Source organism: Panthera leo, chromosome F2 (genome assembly GCF_018350215.1).
Source record: "Panthera leo isolate Ple1 chromosome F2, P.leo_Ple1_pat1.1, whole genome shotgun sequence".
Taxonomy (NCBI): Eukaryota; Metazoa; Chordata; class Mammalia; order Carnivora; family Felidae; genus Panthera; species Panthera leo.
In genome coordinates, this window is record NC_056695.1 from 48,480,771 (window position 1) to 48,493,213 (window position 12,443).

Consider the following 12,443-nt stretch of genomic DNA (forward strand, 5'->3'; position numbering starts at 1 on the left):
CCAGTTCCCAGACAGATGGATTCCTTCCAAGAATTCCATAGTCCTGCTCAGTCACAGCTGCTGGAACCTCCCTGCTTTGGATGGCTTTTATTACTTGGTGTCTAATGCAAATCCTCTTTTGTTCAGATTTCAAACTTTCCTATTCTGTCCCTCGATCACTATCTATATGTATTGATCTCCCTCAGTGTTTCTCGATCCCAGCACATTAGAATTACCCGGGGGTGCTTCCGAAAACAAAAATTTAGATGCATGGGCCCCCCTCTCTGAAATTCTACTTCCTTTTTCTGGGGTGGAGCCCAGGCATCAGCTTTCTTTCAATGGGCAGCCAGGGATGAAAAGTACGGATGCAGATGTCACCGATGAGTGCATCCAGGTCAGGCCCACCCTCAGAGTGGGGCCTCCTGGCCTTCAGACTTCCCAACTCCGACAAACCCGGAGAACGGCCTTGGCAGGTCTCCAGGAGCAGTCGGACTCCCTGAAGCTGGAGTTGAAATGTGCTTCCCAGGCATCCACTCTGTAGCTGAGGCCAAAGTTTCCGACAGGAAGGGAGGGTGAGGCTTCTGTTTGCTTCCCGAGGGCCAACTGGCCTTTTAAGAGCCAGTGATAGCTAGCCACCATGAGCCCCACCAGCAGAACTGGGCGTCAGTGGGAACTGTAGGCAGGTCCCATCGACTCCACTGGTAGGGGGCTTAGATGTGGCACCATCTCCTGCCACACCGGCCCTCGGAAGTAGAAGAGGACCACTGGGGATAGACTGGGGACCCGGCCTACAGGTCCTCTCTTTCTTACAGGCAAAATGGAAGTGATGGTTCCTGCCCCTGTGAGGATCTTGAGATAAGTCACCTCAGCATAGGGAAGGTTTTCAGTAAACATGCTCTTCTTCCTGTTTTGCTGGTAACTCTTTTCACAAATTTAGGAAAACTCTCCAAATCTGGGCCTCACAACTCCCTCGGTATTTGTCCACCCCCACCTCCCCAGTCCACAGCTTTGGGGAGGAACCTGAAGTCATATGTAAGGCCCTGTGGTAGGAAGGTCAGGCTTAGGAACTTGGCAGTGGCCTCCCTGCTGCAAGGGAAATGGCATCGACTAACAAGAGGGTAACCAGCCAACCTCTCCCAGGACTAAGAAGCAGAATTATGGCCTTGAGTCCAGGGAGGATTTAGACCTAAAGGAAGAATTTCCTGACAAATGACAATGTTGCCTATAGGACTCATGGAGTCCCTAACAGTTTGAGATCCATCCTGAGCACCTGACCCTGTCCCCACCAAGCAGTGTTGTTCCCATTTGACAGCTGAGAAAACTGAGTGTGAGAGACATTCAGTAACTTGGTGAAGCAGCCACGTCCAGCGGCAAGTGGCAGGAAGGAGACTGGAATCTGGAAGAGCTGCAGTTGAAAGTAGTGTGGCAATCTGTCCCTGCCTTTTGACTCTTCTAATATCCTAGGATTTTGCGTTTTTCATCTCAAGCCTTGCACCCAGAATCCTAGAGAGGCCACACTTAATCCTACGGTGGGGGCATTAAACCCAAGGGGAGTCATTGATATGCTGGACACTCTTCTCCCTTTGAATCCCCATCACGGCTAGAGGAAATGCTATAAAGGTAACCAGTGGTTATTGGAAGGTCTTTCCTGGCCAAACTGAAGGCAAGCTAGAGAGTGTCCAAGGTCTCGAGAAATGCAGCAGAGGCGCCACGAGACGGCCCTTTGTCGGATTTCCGCATGGACAATTCTGTTCTCTCTCTGGATTCTACCGGGCACCTCTCCTTACAGCGTCGCAAGCTTCCCGGTGTGGAAGCTCCAATTTTACAGATTAGAAACTTGAGGCTGGACGGAGGTACCACTGGGAAACAACTGTGTCTGGATGGGACGCCACCGGTTCCCTCCCCCGTCGCGTCCCGAAGCCAGGCCCGACCACCTACTGCGGACGGGACCGGTAATCCGGGCGCCCTCCCAGGTCTGGCCCTCCGGGCTGCACGGCGGCCCAGGGCGCGGCGGGGCAAACAGGACGCACCTTCTCGCCGCGCGCGCACAAGCCCAGGGCCGGGGCCGGGGCCCCGAGCGCCGGGGAGGAGCCCATTTCCCTTCCCCTTCCCCTGGGAACCGGCCGCTGGCGGTGGGGGTGGCCGCTGCCCTCCCCACCCGGCCCGGCCGCCAGGTGCCCAGAAACTCGGCCTCCCTCTCCCTCCCCCGCGCCTGCTCTCCGCGCGGCCCGCGTCTCGGCGGTCACGTCTCCCCATTCGGCTCCAAAGTACTAGTCAGCCGCTGCCCCGCCGACCCGGCCGAGAGGCGGGGGCCGGGAGAGGGGAAGGGCGGGGCGGGGGCGGAGGGGGCAGGGGAAGGAGAGGCGGCCCGGACGGGCGGGTCAGTGCGCTCGGCCCCCTTTCCCTCCCGCTCGGCGCGGGCGCGGCCGGGCCCCGCCCACTGTGCCCTAGTCGGCCCGAGCCCCCGGGGCGAGGCGTGGGCAGGGCCGCAGCAGCGTGGCCACCGCCCCTGCCGGGCACTCCGCGGGCGGGGGGCGGGGCAAGGGGAGGCCCCGCCGGGGAAGCCGCGAGGCCGCGCTTCTGGAGCGGCGCGCGGGCCGGTGTTGCTGGGGAGAAAAGCGCCGCCGCGGCCCCGCCCCGAGCCCAGGGGACGCTGCGCCCTCTGCTGGTAAAACCTCAGAACTGCACGCGGGCCCCACCTGCACCTACAGCGACGACCGGCCTTTGGACACTGAGGGGGCTGCTCGGGTCTGGTCAGTAGAAACTACTGGTTAATTAAAGATCATAATTCCCCCCCCCCCCCCAAAAAAAAAATCCGATTTCAAAAGCGATTCCTGGGCATTTCAGGAAAATTTGGAAATTTGGAGAAGAATAAAATCACTCATAGTTCCTAACACTGTTAGGAGTTTTCATGTCTACCCTTACGGTGCTTCACATCGGCAAGTCTGTGTGTGTGCACTCTTTATAGAATAAAAAATACAATATTGCCAGCTCTGTGAACGCAGAGGCCTTATTTTATTCATTGCTCCGTCCTCAGTGTTTAGAACACTGGCAGCATTCTAGATGCTGAGAAACCATTTGTCTCTATCTACAGGGGATCAGGCTTTATACGCTATCAGGATCGTCGTTATCATGCTTAAATTTTCTTTTATGATCCCCTGACCCCACAGATTGAGTATGCAAGGGATTGATGGTAAAACGGTCCACTAGCCCTCGTAGCAGATGAGCTTGGGGTTCACAAGTATTCACAGTACACATTTAAGGTACCCCTCCCCCCCCCCCCAACACACACCTGGAATCTGGACAACACCCTGTAATCAAACACACGATTCCTGCAGCAAAATGCATGGCTATTCACACCAAGTAGGATACACAAACACCATCAACAGCTGCATGTCAGTTCAGTCACGTTTTGAGGCCAAATGGGTTTTCGCCAAACCAAACTAAAAACTTTGGGTTTCCCGGGCAATTTGAATTTTGAATTTGTAGACACTGTGGACCCTGCACTAACCTCTGGCCACACCCGAGGGTAGGCGACACAAGTCTCTGCTATGCGCTCATGCTTTCCCGTGCGCCTGTCTCTCGCATCCCCCGTGTGCCTCGTAGCTCAGACAATTGAGGTGCCAACTGATGAGATGTGATTGAATCTGGGATGTGGGATGTGAAGGAGTGGGATTTAGGGGGGTTGGACTTTTGGACGTGGTCACACCTCCTTCCCTACTCGCAGCTGCCTTCGAACCAATGGACCTCAGCACGTGTGCGGTCACGTCTTCTTCCTGGACTCGCTTCCAGGGCGAAGCTGGCCCCAGTGGACCTCCCCTGGGGATTTTGAAAGAGAGGAGCCCAGCTTCCCCCGAACACCCCCACCCTCCCAGAGCACCACCGGGGCAAAAAGGGCACTGCTGTGACTTCTCAAGAAAGGTATGGGAACCAAGGCATTTGTGTCTGGCATCTCTCCAAGCTCCAGACTGAAGATCCAACCTCCTGCTGACATTGCCACTTGACTCCCACCCCCAATTTTACCTTAAATGTGATATGCCCAAGACCACACTCACAAACCTCCCCTCAAACCCTGGTCCTCTTCTGTTGGGACCCGTGTCAGTGATGAAGCCTGTCATCCGTGCAGTTACACCAGCTAGAAACTCGGGCATCTTCTGCTTCCTTTTCCTCCCGCCTTTTTTGGGACTCATCTCACGTCTTTGTCCATTTACCTCTGAAACAGCCCTCCCACCCTTCCCTGCTCTCCACCTCCACCTCTGCCAATGCAAGGGCCTCACCAGTCTCTACTTCCAGCTCTCGATTTACTCAGGTCCTTTCTCCACAATGCAACGTGACGAATGCCTTTGAAATACAAACTCGGTTATGTCACACAGAGACACATTCCAGGGCCACCAGGAGCAGCCGCCCAGGAATACGAGCTCACCTCGGATTCTGCGGCACGTGACCTGCAAAACGCACATCGTTTAACAGCTCTGAGGGGCACCCCACCCGTAGCTATAAAAACGGTAACGTCTTTCCCATTTCTCCTAGGATAAAAATGCATGGTGACTGCATTATGAGCCTCTATAAGGCTTTTATAATTGGCTGCCTTCCTCAGTCCCTCGAGTTTCCACCCCAGGACCTTTGCACATGCTGTGGCCTTTACATGGACCATTCTCCCTCCATCTCTTCACCTGTTTAACTCCCACTCTTCCTTCACATCTCAATGCAACTATTCTCTAACCAGGAAATCTTTCTGATCAAGCCAAATGCCCCATCGAATGCTCTTCACCACCAGGTGCTACTTCTCCATAACCGTGACTCTTGTAGTCTTCCATGTATTGGCTCGACACTTGTCTCCCTCAGGATACTGGCACTTCTGGTTTGCCCATAATGGTGTTGCCAGCACCTGGCCCAGAGCCATAAATATGTGTTCGGTAAACATGTGAATGAACAGATGATGGCTACCCTCCCTGTTTGCTCACCTCTGGGGTAGCGTGTGGCATTCTGCTCACCCATCTCAGGACAAGCCCAGGAAGAGAAGCAGAAGCAGAGAAAGGAGGGGGAGTTTGTGAGTTCCGACAAAGAGCATCTGTTATGTGCCAGGCTCTGGGGATACGTAAAAGATGTAGCCGTGTCCTCAGGAGATGGCACACTGAGAAACCAATTCACTGAATGCCTTCAAGATCTTAACTCCTAAATCACAAAAACAAACCCATGGATCTAGCAAAGCCACAACCACACAGGGAACTTTCCCCCACAGATAAAAGGTCCCTTCTTTGACCCTGAACCAATCAGCAAAAAATCTCCTTTCTCCCAACCAACCAACCAGTCCTAAGGGTTCCCTGCTTTATGAGTGCTTCAACTACCTCTGAAAAGCCCATCCTAACCCTACCAGGTTGAGAGGCTCTGAAGGCTTGCCTGGTGTAGGAGTTCCTTGCATGTGTCAAGCTAAGTAAACTTGGCTTGTGGGGCCACACGCCTGTCCTTGGTGGGCCTGGCATTCTAGCTTGAAGGAGTTCAAAACCCACCTGGAAAAAGCCACGCAAAAGTTTACCAACCACATCCCTTGAGCATCCAGGTCTTCTAGCCTTTCGTTACATTTTCTCACACCCAGGAACACCAGCTCACATTGGGCTCAGGGGTCCAGAAGTTGTCACAGTACCTGGAAACCTGCACTTAGTTTGGGATTTACAGTGGCAAAGGCTGTTGCTTCTAGTAGTGGGTATATGGGGGAGGGTGGGGAAAGTGAGGCAGAAATGCCCCCTTCCTCCTAGCTCCTCCCCACTACAAACCCCACTGTAGCAATGCAAAGGGTGGAAAGGCGGGAGCACTCTTGAAGTTCAGAAACATGAAAGAACATTAGAACTTAATACTAAGTGAAATCAGCTTGAGCACATTGGGGGAAAAAATGGGGTAACGTCATAGGCACTAAGCAAAAGATAATCCACGAGCGCCATCTAGTGGGAATATCTGTCACTGCCGTCCTCCCCGTAAACTTTAAGCTGTGGTGCACCGCGTGAGATACCAGAATTTTTCACATCAGGAAGTAGACCCGCCTGGGTCCTCATCAGAGAAAACTTGTTGAGCTTCATTACCCCTATCGCTGCGCTCTGCGTTGTAAGAAGGAAGCCAAGAAAGCCTCACTCATCACCTATAGGTGCTTTAAATTTTGCTAAACTTCTTTAAAAATTTGACTTAGATGTGATTTTCCTCTAACTATGGCTGCTAGGAATCTCCTAGCCAAAACGGGGCCAATCTTTATCAGGATCTTATAATGATCTCTTTTGTATTAACCCCACCTTCGTTTTATCTCATTTTTAAGGTCCCCCCCCCCCCAACGCCCCACTTCATTGCCGTTTTCCTTATCTAGTTTCTATCTTACATGAAAAATATATTTTTCAAATCTTTGGGAAAAGTTGGAGTCATCCGTATTTCACACAGACTCCCCGTCACCTTCCTAAACATCTTATCCAGGAGTCATCAGGAATGAGAGGGTTCAGAACCCCAGGATACATCAAGCTAAAATTCAGTGAGCAGAAACAAGGGAGACGTAATGGCTACCACATATCGAAACTTTACTATACACTGGGCACTTTTTTAAGCACTAAACGTAAAATTCATTGAATTCTTACAATTTTTGTAGGTGGGGAAATGAAGCTCAGAGAGTTTGGGGGCAATTGTCTATGCAGCATTAAATAACTAATATGCCCTTTTTATGGAAGAGGTAACTGAGGCTCAAAGAGGTTACATAACTCATCCAAGGGCACACAGCTAGTAAGTGGTAGAAACAAAGTTGGAATGCAATGCCCCAAATCCACATTCTCAAGCTCCACTGCTTTATGAGCTCTGTGTCAGACATCAGCCAAAGCCAGAGTGGGGGGAAGCGGGGCTCTGTTTTAGGGTCACAGGCTGGAAGAGGAACTTGCCAGCAGAGAGGGGTGGGGGCTGTGATACAGAGCCACCTGCAGTTTGCTTGGTATGTGATTGGGGTTGTGTGGATATTATAGTCGTTTCCTCCTGCCCAGCCTGGCATCCTGGACGAGAGATATGAGGCACCTACAGGGTCAGACCATTTGCTCCGCCAGGTCCCAAGATCCAGCAGAAGCTGGTTTGTCTGTCAGACATTATCTAGAAGTCAGTTGAAAGAAGTCAGTTGGCTCCCTGGAAGGGAAGTGCCACGTGGGCAGGGATTTAGGGCTATTTTGTTTACTGCTGTCCGAGTGTTAAGAGTGTCTGGCCTCTAAATATGAAAAGGTACTTGGAGAATAAATGATCAACCGAGTGAATGAATCAGTGATGAAGTTGGACCCTCCCTCAAGCTTTGCCCTGCAGGAATCAAGCTATCTGACAGGTGATGAGGGATCTCATGGGATGGGTAACAAGATGGTTCCTAAGGCCGACTGAGGCCTGCCTGGAGAGCACAGATCCCAAACAGAATCTTCCCAAACACAAGACTGTAAAGCGGCTCAGTCATCCCATCAGACCAGTGACAGAAGCCCACTTTGCAGCCCTAAGGATGATGGGCTGAGGGGGAGTTCCTAGGGGCAAGGAGACCAGGTAGGAACCATTGCAATAGTCCAGTGAAGAGACAGGAGGGAGTCAAACTGGCAAGTCTCTAGAACCAGGCGTGGTTTCTGGTGTGCCTGTTGCCCTCACCTGGGTGTCTGGGTAAGTCTGGTGCTGCGTATCCTCTGGGTCACGCAGTACGTGGAGGTGGTCAGCAGGCTGGAGCTGGGAATGGTGAGTGAGGTACAAGGAAATGGGTGAGGGCCTTCTGAGCTGCTGGTCTGGGGGCCGGGTTACGGGAAGGGAGACGTTAAAATGCTGGGAGTGAAAAGTGGCCACTCAGACTGAAGAAACTAGTTCTTGGACAAAGTCTCATGCCCTCAGCTACAGGTGCCCTCTGGGCTAGGCCATGGAGGTCTGCACCCTGGGCTTCCCCTTCCCCTAGAGAACCATCTGGAGAGTTGCAAAGTAGCCACACCCCTTTGGTACAATCCGAACCCACCATTTCCAGGTGTACCCGAGGGCTTACCTGAGGGGTGGACTCACTTCAGAGCGTCTCTCTGGATTTTCTTCTCCGGAGTCACAGACCCCTGTAACACTCAAAGCCAGTTCACTGCACTATTGGAGGAAAAAAAACGATTGGAAATGGCAGAAGTAAAACGCTGGGCGCTCGGTGTTAATGAAGCCATACTTTTCCCAGGAGGAAACGGAGGGCTGGAATGTTGAGGTGGAAACGGAGATGTCTGGAAGCCAGCGCCACATGGCATTAAAAGCATTTGTCAAGAGTCTTCAGGTGATTTTTAAAAACGGTCTTCTTTATACCTTTCTGTATTATTGGAATTTTTATAACAAAATCACTTCATAATGGGAAAAAAACAAAGATCTCTGTAGGAAAAAAGGAAGATAAACAAGAGAAAGAAGGAAAGCTGGAGAACATAACAGGCAACGGAAAGGGAGGGGACAGAAGAAAAGAGCAGCCGCTGAGAGGAAAGGAGTGGACAGGCAGGCACACTAAGGCAGTCAGGCCAGGGTCCCAGGGTCAAGGTGTTGCCCTGTTCGGATTGGCATTGTTAGTTTTGTACCCCTAAAATTCATGTTGAAGTCTTAATGCTCAGTACCACAGAATACGACCTTACTCGGAAATAGGGTAATTGCAGATGTAATTGAAGTTAACATGAGGTCATTAGGGTGGACCCTAATCCAATGTAACTGGTGTCCTTACAAAAGGGGAAATTTGGGCACAGACGCACATACAGGGAGAATGCTAGGTGTACGTGAAAATGGCCATCTACAAGGAAAGAGGGAACAGATCCTTCCCTCACGGCCCTCGAAGCAACCAACACTTACCCTGACCTTGGAATGCTAGCCTCTAGGACCGAGACAATGAATGAATCTCTGTTGTTGAAGGCCCCCAATTTGTGGTACTTTGTTAGGGCAGCCCTAGCAGCTGCTAGACTTCTTAGCAGAAACTGCTTTTGACCTTAAACAGACGTTAAACACGATCTAGCCTTTTTCTTTTAAGGACCGGATACTGCGGTGCTCCTCCAAGGTTTCCTGCAAGGCTGATGGGACTCATCCCCCACTATCAGGAGTATCAGGTGCGTCTTAAGACTCACAACTGCAGCCAACGGCTTCATTCTCCACTTGGAATTGACTCACAACATTGTCCAGAGAATTGTCCTTTGCCACAGGGAACTGCTCACCCAAACTTACGTCTTGCAAAGTGCAGCCGGTAGCCAGCCAGTGACTGGCTGATACTGTGATACAAAGTCCCAGCCCCCGCTTTTCAATTGGCTTTAACTCTGAAGAGCCATCCCAGCTCCAGGACTACCTGTAGCATCAGCTGAGGCCTCCTCTGGAACTGCATTGTTGCAACTTCCTCCTCTGTCCATTCCTGCCTCCCATCTCCCAAGAGCACTTCTGACCAACATTCTGCATGTGACTGTGCATCCGGGAAACCCAGTCGAAGACAACGACACAGGTTTATCGAGTATTAGGCTCAAATCTCTGCTCTGACATGTTTTAGCCATAAAAATCTCAGGCTAATTCCTTAACCTATCTGCGTATCCCAGATTTCTTCAAATGCAAAATCAAGGAAGTTAGAGGGAAACCCTTAGGACACTTAGAGCTTCTCATTTGTGTCATACAATAGTGTCCCGAGGCCGTTGAGATGTTGGTCCTTACACAGCTTAAGCCTAGGCTTTTAGTTCCAATGTCTATGTCCTTTTTTAATCTGCTCGATTGCCGCAGTCACTCGAGTAGGGTTGCTGATAGCTAAGGCTTGAGCCTAATCCTTTATTATTGGTACTTTTCAAGCCTACTCCCTCCTGGGAGGTATTTTGGAACCGCTTTGTCCCAAGGTGATTGGTTTTATTAGGGATCAATGTTAAGATAATATTGCACGGACAAAATGTTGTGCTCTGAACCCCACATTTTCCCCAAGGGTCCATGGTGCAATTTCAGCGCACTTTTTTTTGAGAGAAAGAGAGCACAAGCAGGGGAGGGGCTGACAGAGACGGAGACACGGAATCCGAAGCAGGCTCCAGACTGAGTGGTCAGCACAAAGCCCAATGCAGGGCACCAACTTTGGACTGGTGAGATCAAGACCTGAGCCAAAGGGGGACGCTTAACCGACTTAACCCAGGTGCCCCTCAGTGTAAACATGTTTTTTTTTTTAACGTTTATTTATTTTTGAGACAGAGACAGAGCATGAACAGGGGAGGAGCAAACAGAGGGAGTCACAGAATCTGAAACAGGATCCAGGCTCTGAGCTGTCAGCACAGAGCCCGACGCGGGGCTGCTCGAACTCACAGACCATGAGATCATGACCTGGGCCGAAGTCGGACGCTTAACCAACCAAGCCACCCAGGCGTCCCTAAACATGTTTAAGTAAGAATGTCAAGTTAGAGCAAAAATGTACCTAAAAGGGAGGCGGCAATCGTGTCATGCTATTTGGGAATATTTTCCTCCTCAATATGAACTTATGTCCAGCTCTACACCCTAATGCCCTCCCCCTTCAGTCTAATTCTCAACCCAGTTCTTATTGGGGCAACATGAGATATAACACATTCATAAACATTTTTAAATGCTTTTCTTTTGGGAACCACTAAAGTTCTCCCTCTCCCAGCAAACTCTTGAAGTGTATTACATCTTTTTTTGAGAGAAAATCCAAGCAGGGTCCACACTCAGCACAGACCTCAGCACGGGGCTCAATGTCACCATCCGGAGATCACGACCTGAGCCAAAATCAAGAGTCGGAAGCTCAACTGACTGAGCCACCCAGGCACCCCAAGTGTGTTGCATCCTTGTAGAATTAAAGGAAACTGAACTTGAAAAATGCTCTTGCTTCATTGCTGTTGAGAACTTAAAAGTAAGGAAAAATGAGTAGGTTTAAGTCATGAAGAATTCAGGGACAGTCTCCTGCATAAAAGATACTGCACCCTTAGCTTGGAAATTAAAAAGTTGCCAAAGTGAAAAATAGACTTGGAATATGGAGCGGAGAAGACCTCCTAGAAAGCAATTTGAGACACCAAGTGGATGGGAGGAAATCAATAAAATCCAGAGAATTAAAATTCCTAACCTTTAGTCATAGGTCTTCTGCATACTACTGCTAAAAATCGAGGTGGTGTCAAAGTTGTAGATACAGGCATACACCAGACAGTCTGGCACCATTATTTAGGAAAAGCTTTTAAGTTATCTGGCCCTAAATTGAATCTGAATAATATCCTACTAGTTTACAAGATTTTCTTTTGCACTCTTACAAAATCTTTCGGGGATAGGGGGTGGGGGGAAACGCCAATGCACAATCAGGTCATCGGTCACCTGCAGATTCTTTTTAACTTCCCATAGTTAATCCAGTAGTAATCTTCTCACTAGGCCATCAACTGCACAGGTTTTAACAGGCATAAGCAGTGTTATGGTACAGTCAGGATTAGAAAGACCATTTACCAATGAATATGCATTTGAAGCTGAAGTCAAGATAGGTCAAGGGAGTCAGAAGTTAAGAGATGGTTCTTACCTGCTCCAAGACAACACACAAAATGAGCATGTTGGGTAGATTAAACCTTCTACTCATTGCCATTAAAAAAAAGAGTTTGCCATTTGCAACAGATAAAACCTAAATCCTTCCACTGTGCAACACTGGACAGAGTGCCTGTAGCAGTTCTGTCTTCCCCTATCTACACTGCATTCTGGGTGAAGATAAAAAACTGTGATTAAGATACATGTAACACCCACAATCTGTAGTAAGCAAAGGAAAAAAGAAGTCCTTCAGTAAAGAGTAGGCACTGCTACTTTTCAAGTTAATTTGCCCAAACTGATGATCATACGTTACCAGAATTTCTTCAAACTTAAAATGCTTTCCTATTTCTATACTTTTGAAACCCCATCCTGAATTAGCAACAGACCTAGGGGAAAAAAATCTAATCCAAACCATCCTTAACAAATTTGATCGCAATCCCAGCAGAGTAAAAAGGCTTCAGAAATTCGTACTTTTGCTATCAAAAGGCCAGAACAAGTTTTTTTTGTTTTTGTTTTATTCCTAGGCTAGGTTTATTCTCATTATGAAAGCATCAATCTGCAAATAGACCATTCTTTTATTGTGCCTTCAGCATGGACAAGACAGGAATTATTTTTTTTTTTTTTTTTCTTCAACGTTTTTTTTTTTTTTTATTTATTTTTGGGACAGAGAGAGACAGAGCATGAACGGGGGAGGGGCAGAGAGAGAGGGAGACACACAGAATTGGAAACAGGCTCCAGGCCACGAGCCATCAGCCCAGAGCCTGACGCGGGGCTCGAACTCACAGACCGCGAGATCGTGACCTGGCTGAAGTCGGACGCTTAACCGACTGCGCCACCCAGGCGCCCCCAAGACAGGAATTATAAAGTATTTGTAGGATTTATTCACAACTTGAATGTGCAAGACTACGGATTTTTCTCCTCTTCTACTGTTTTAGTCAATTAAGCAAGTATTCTTG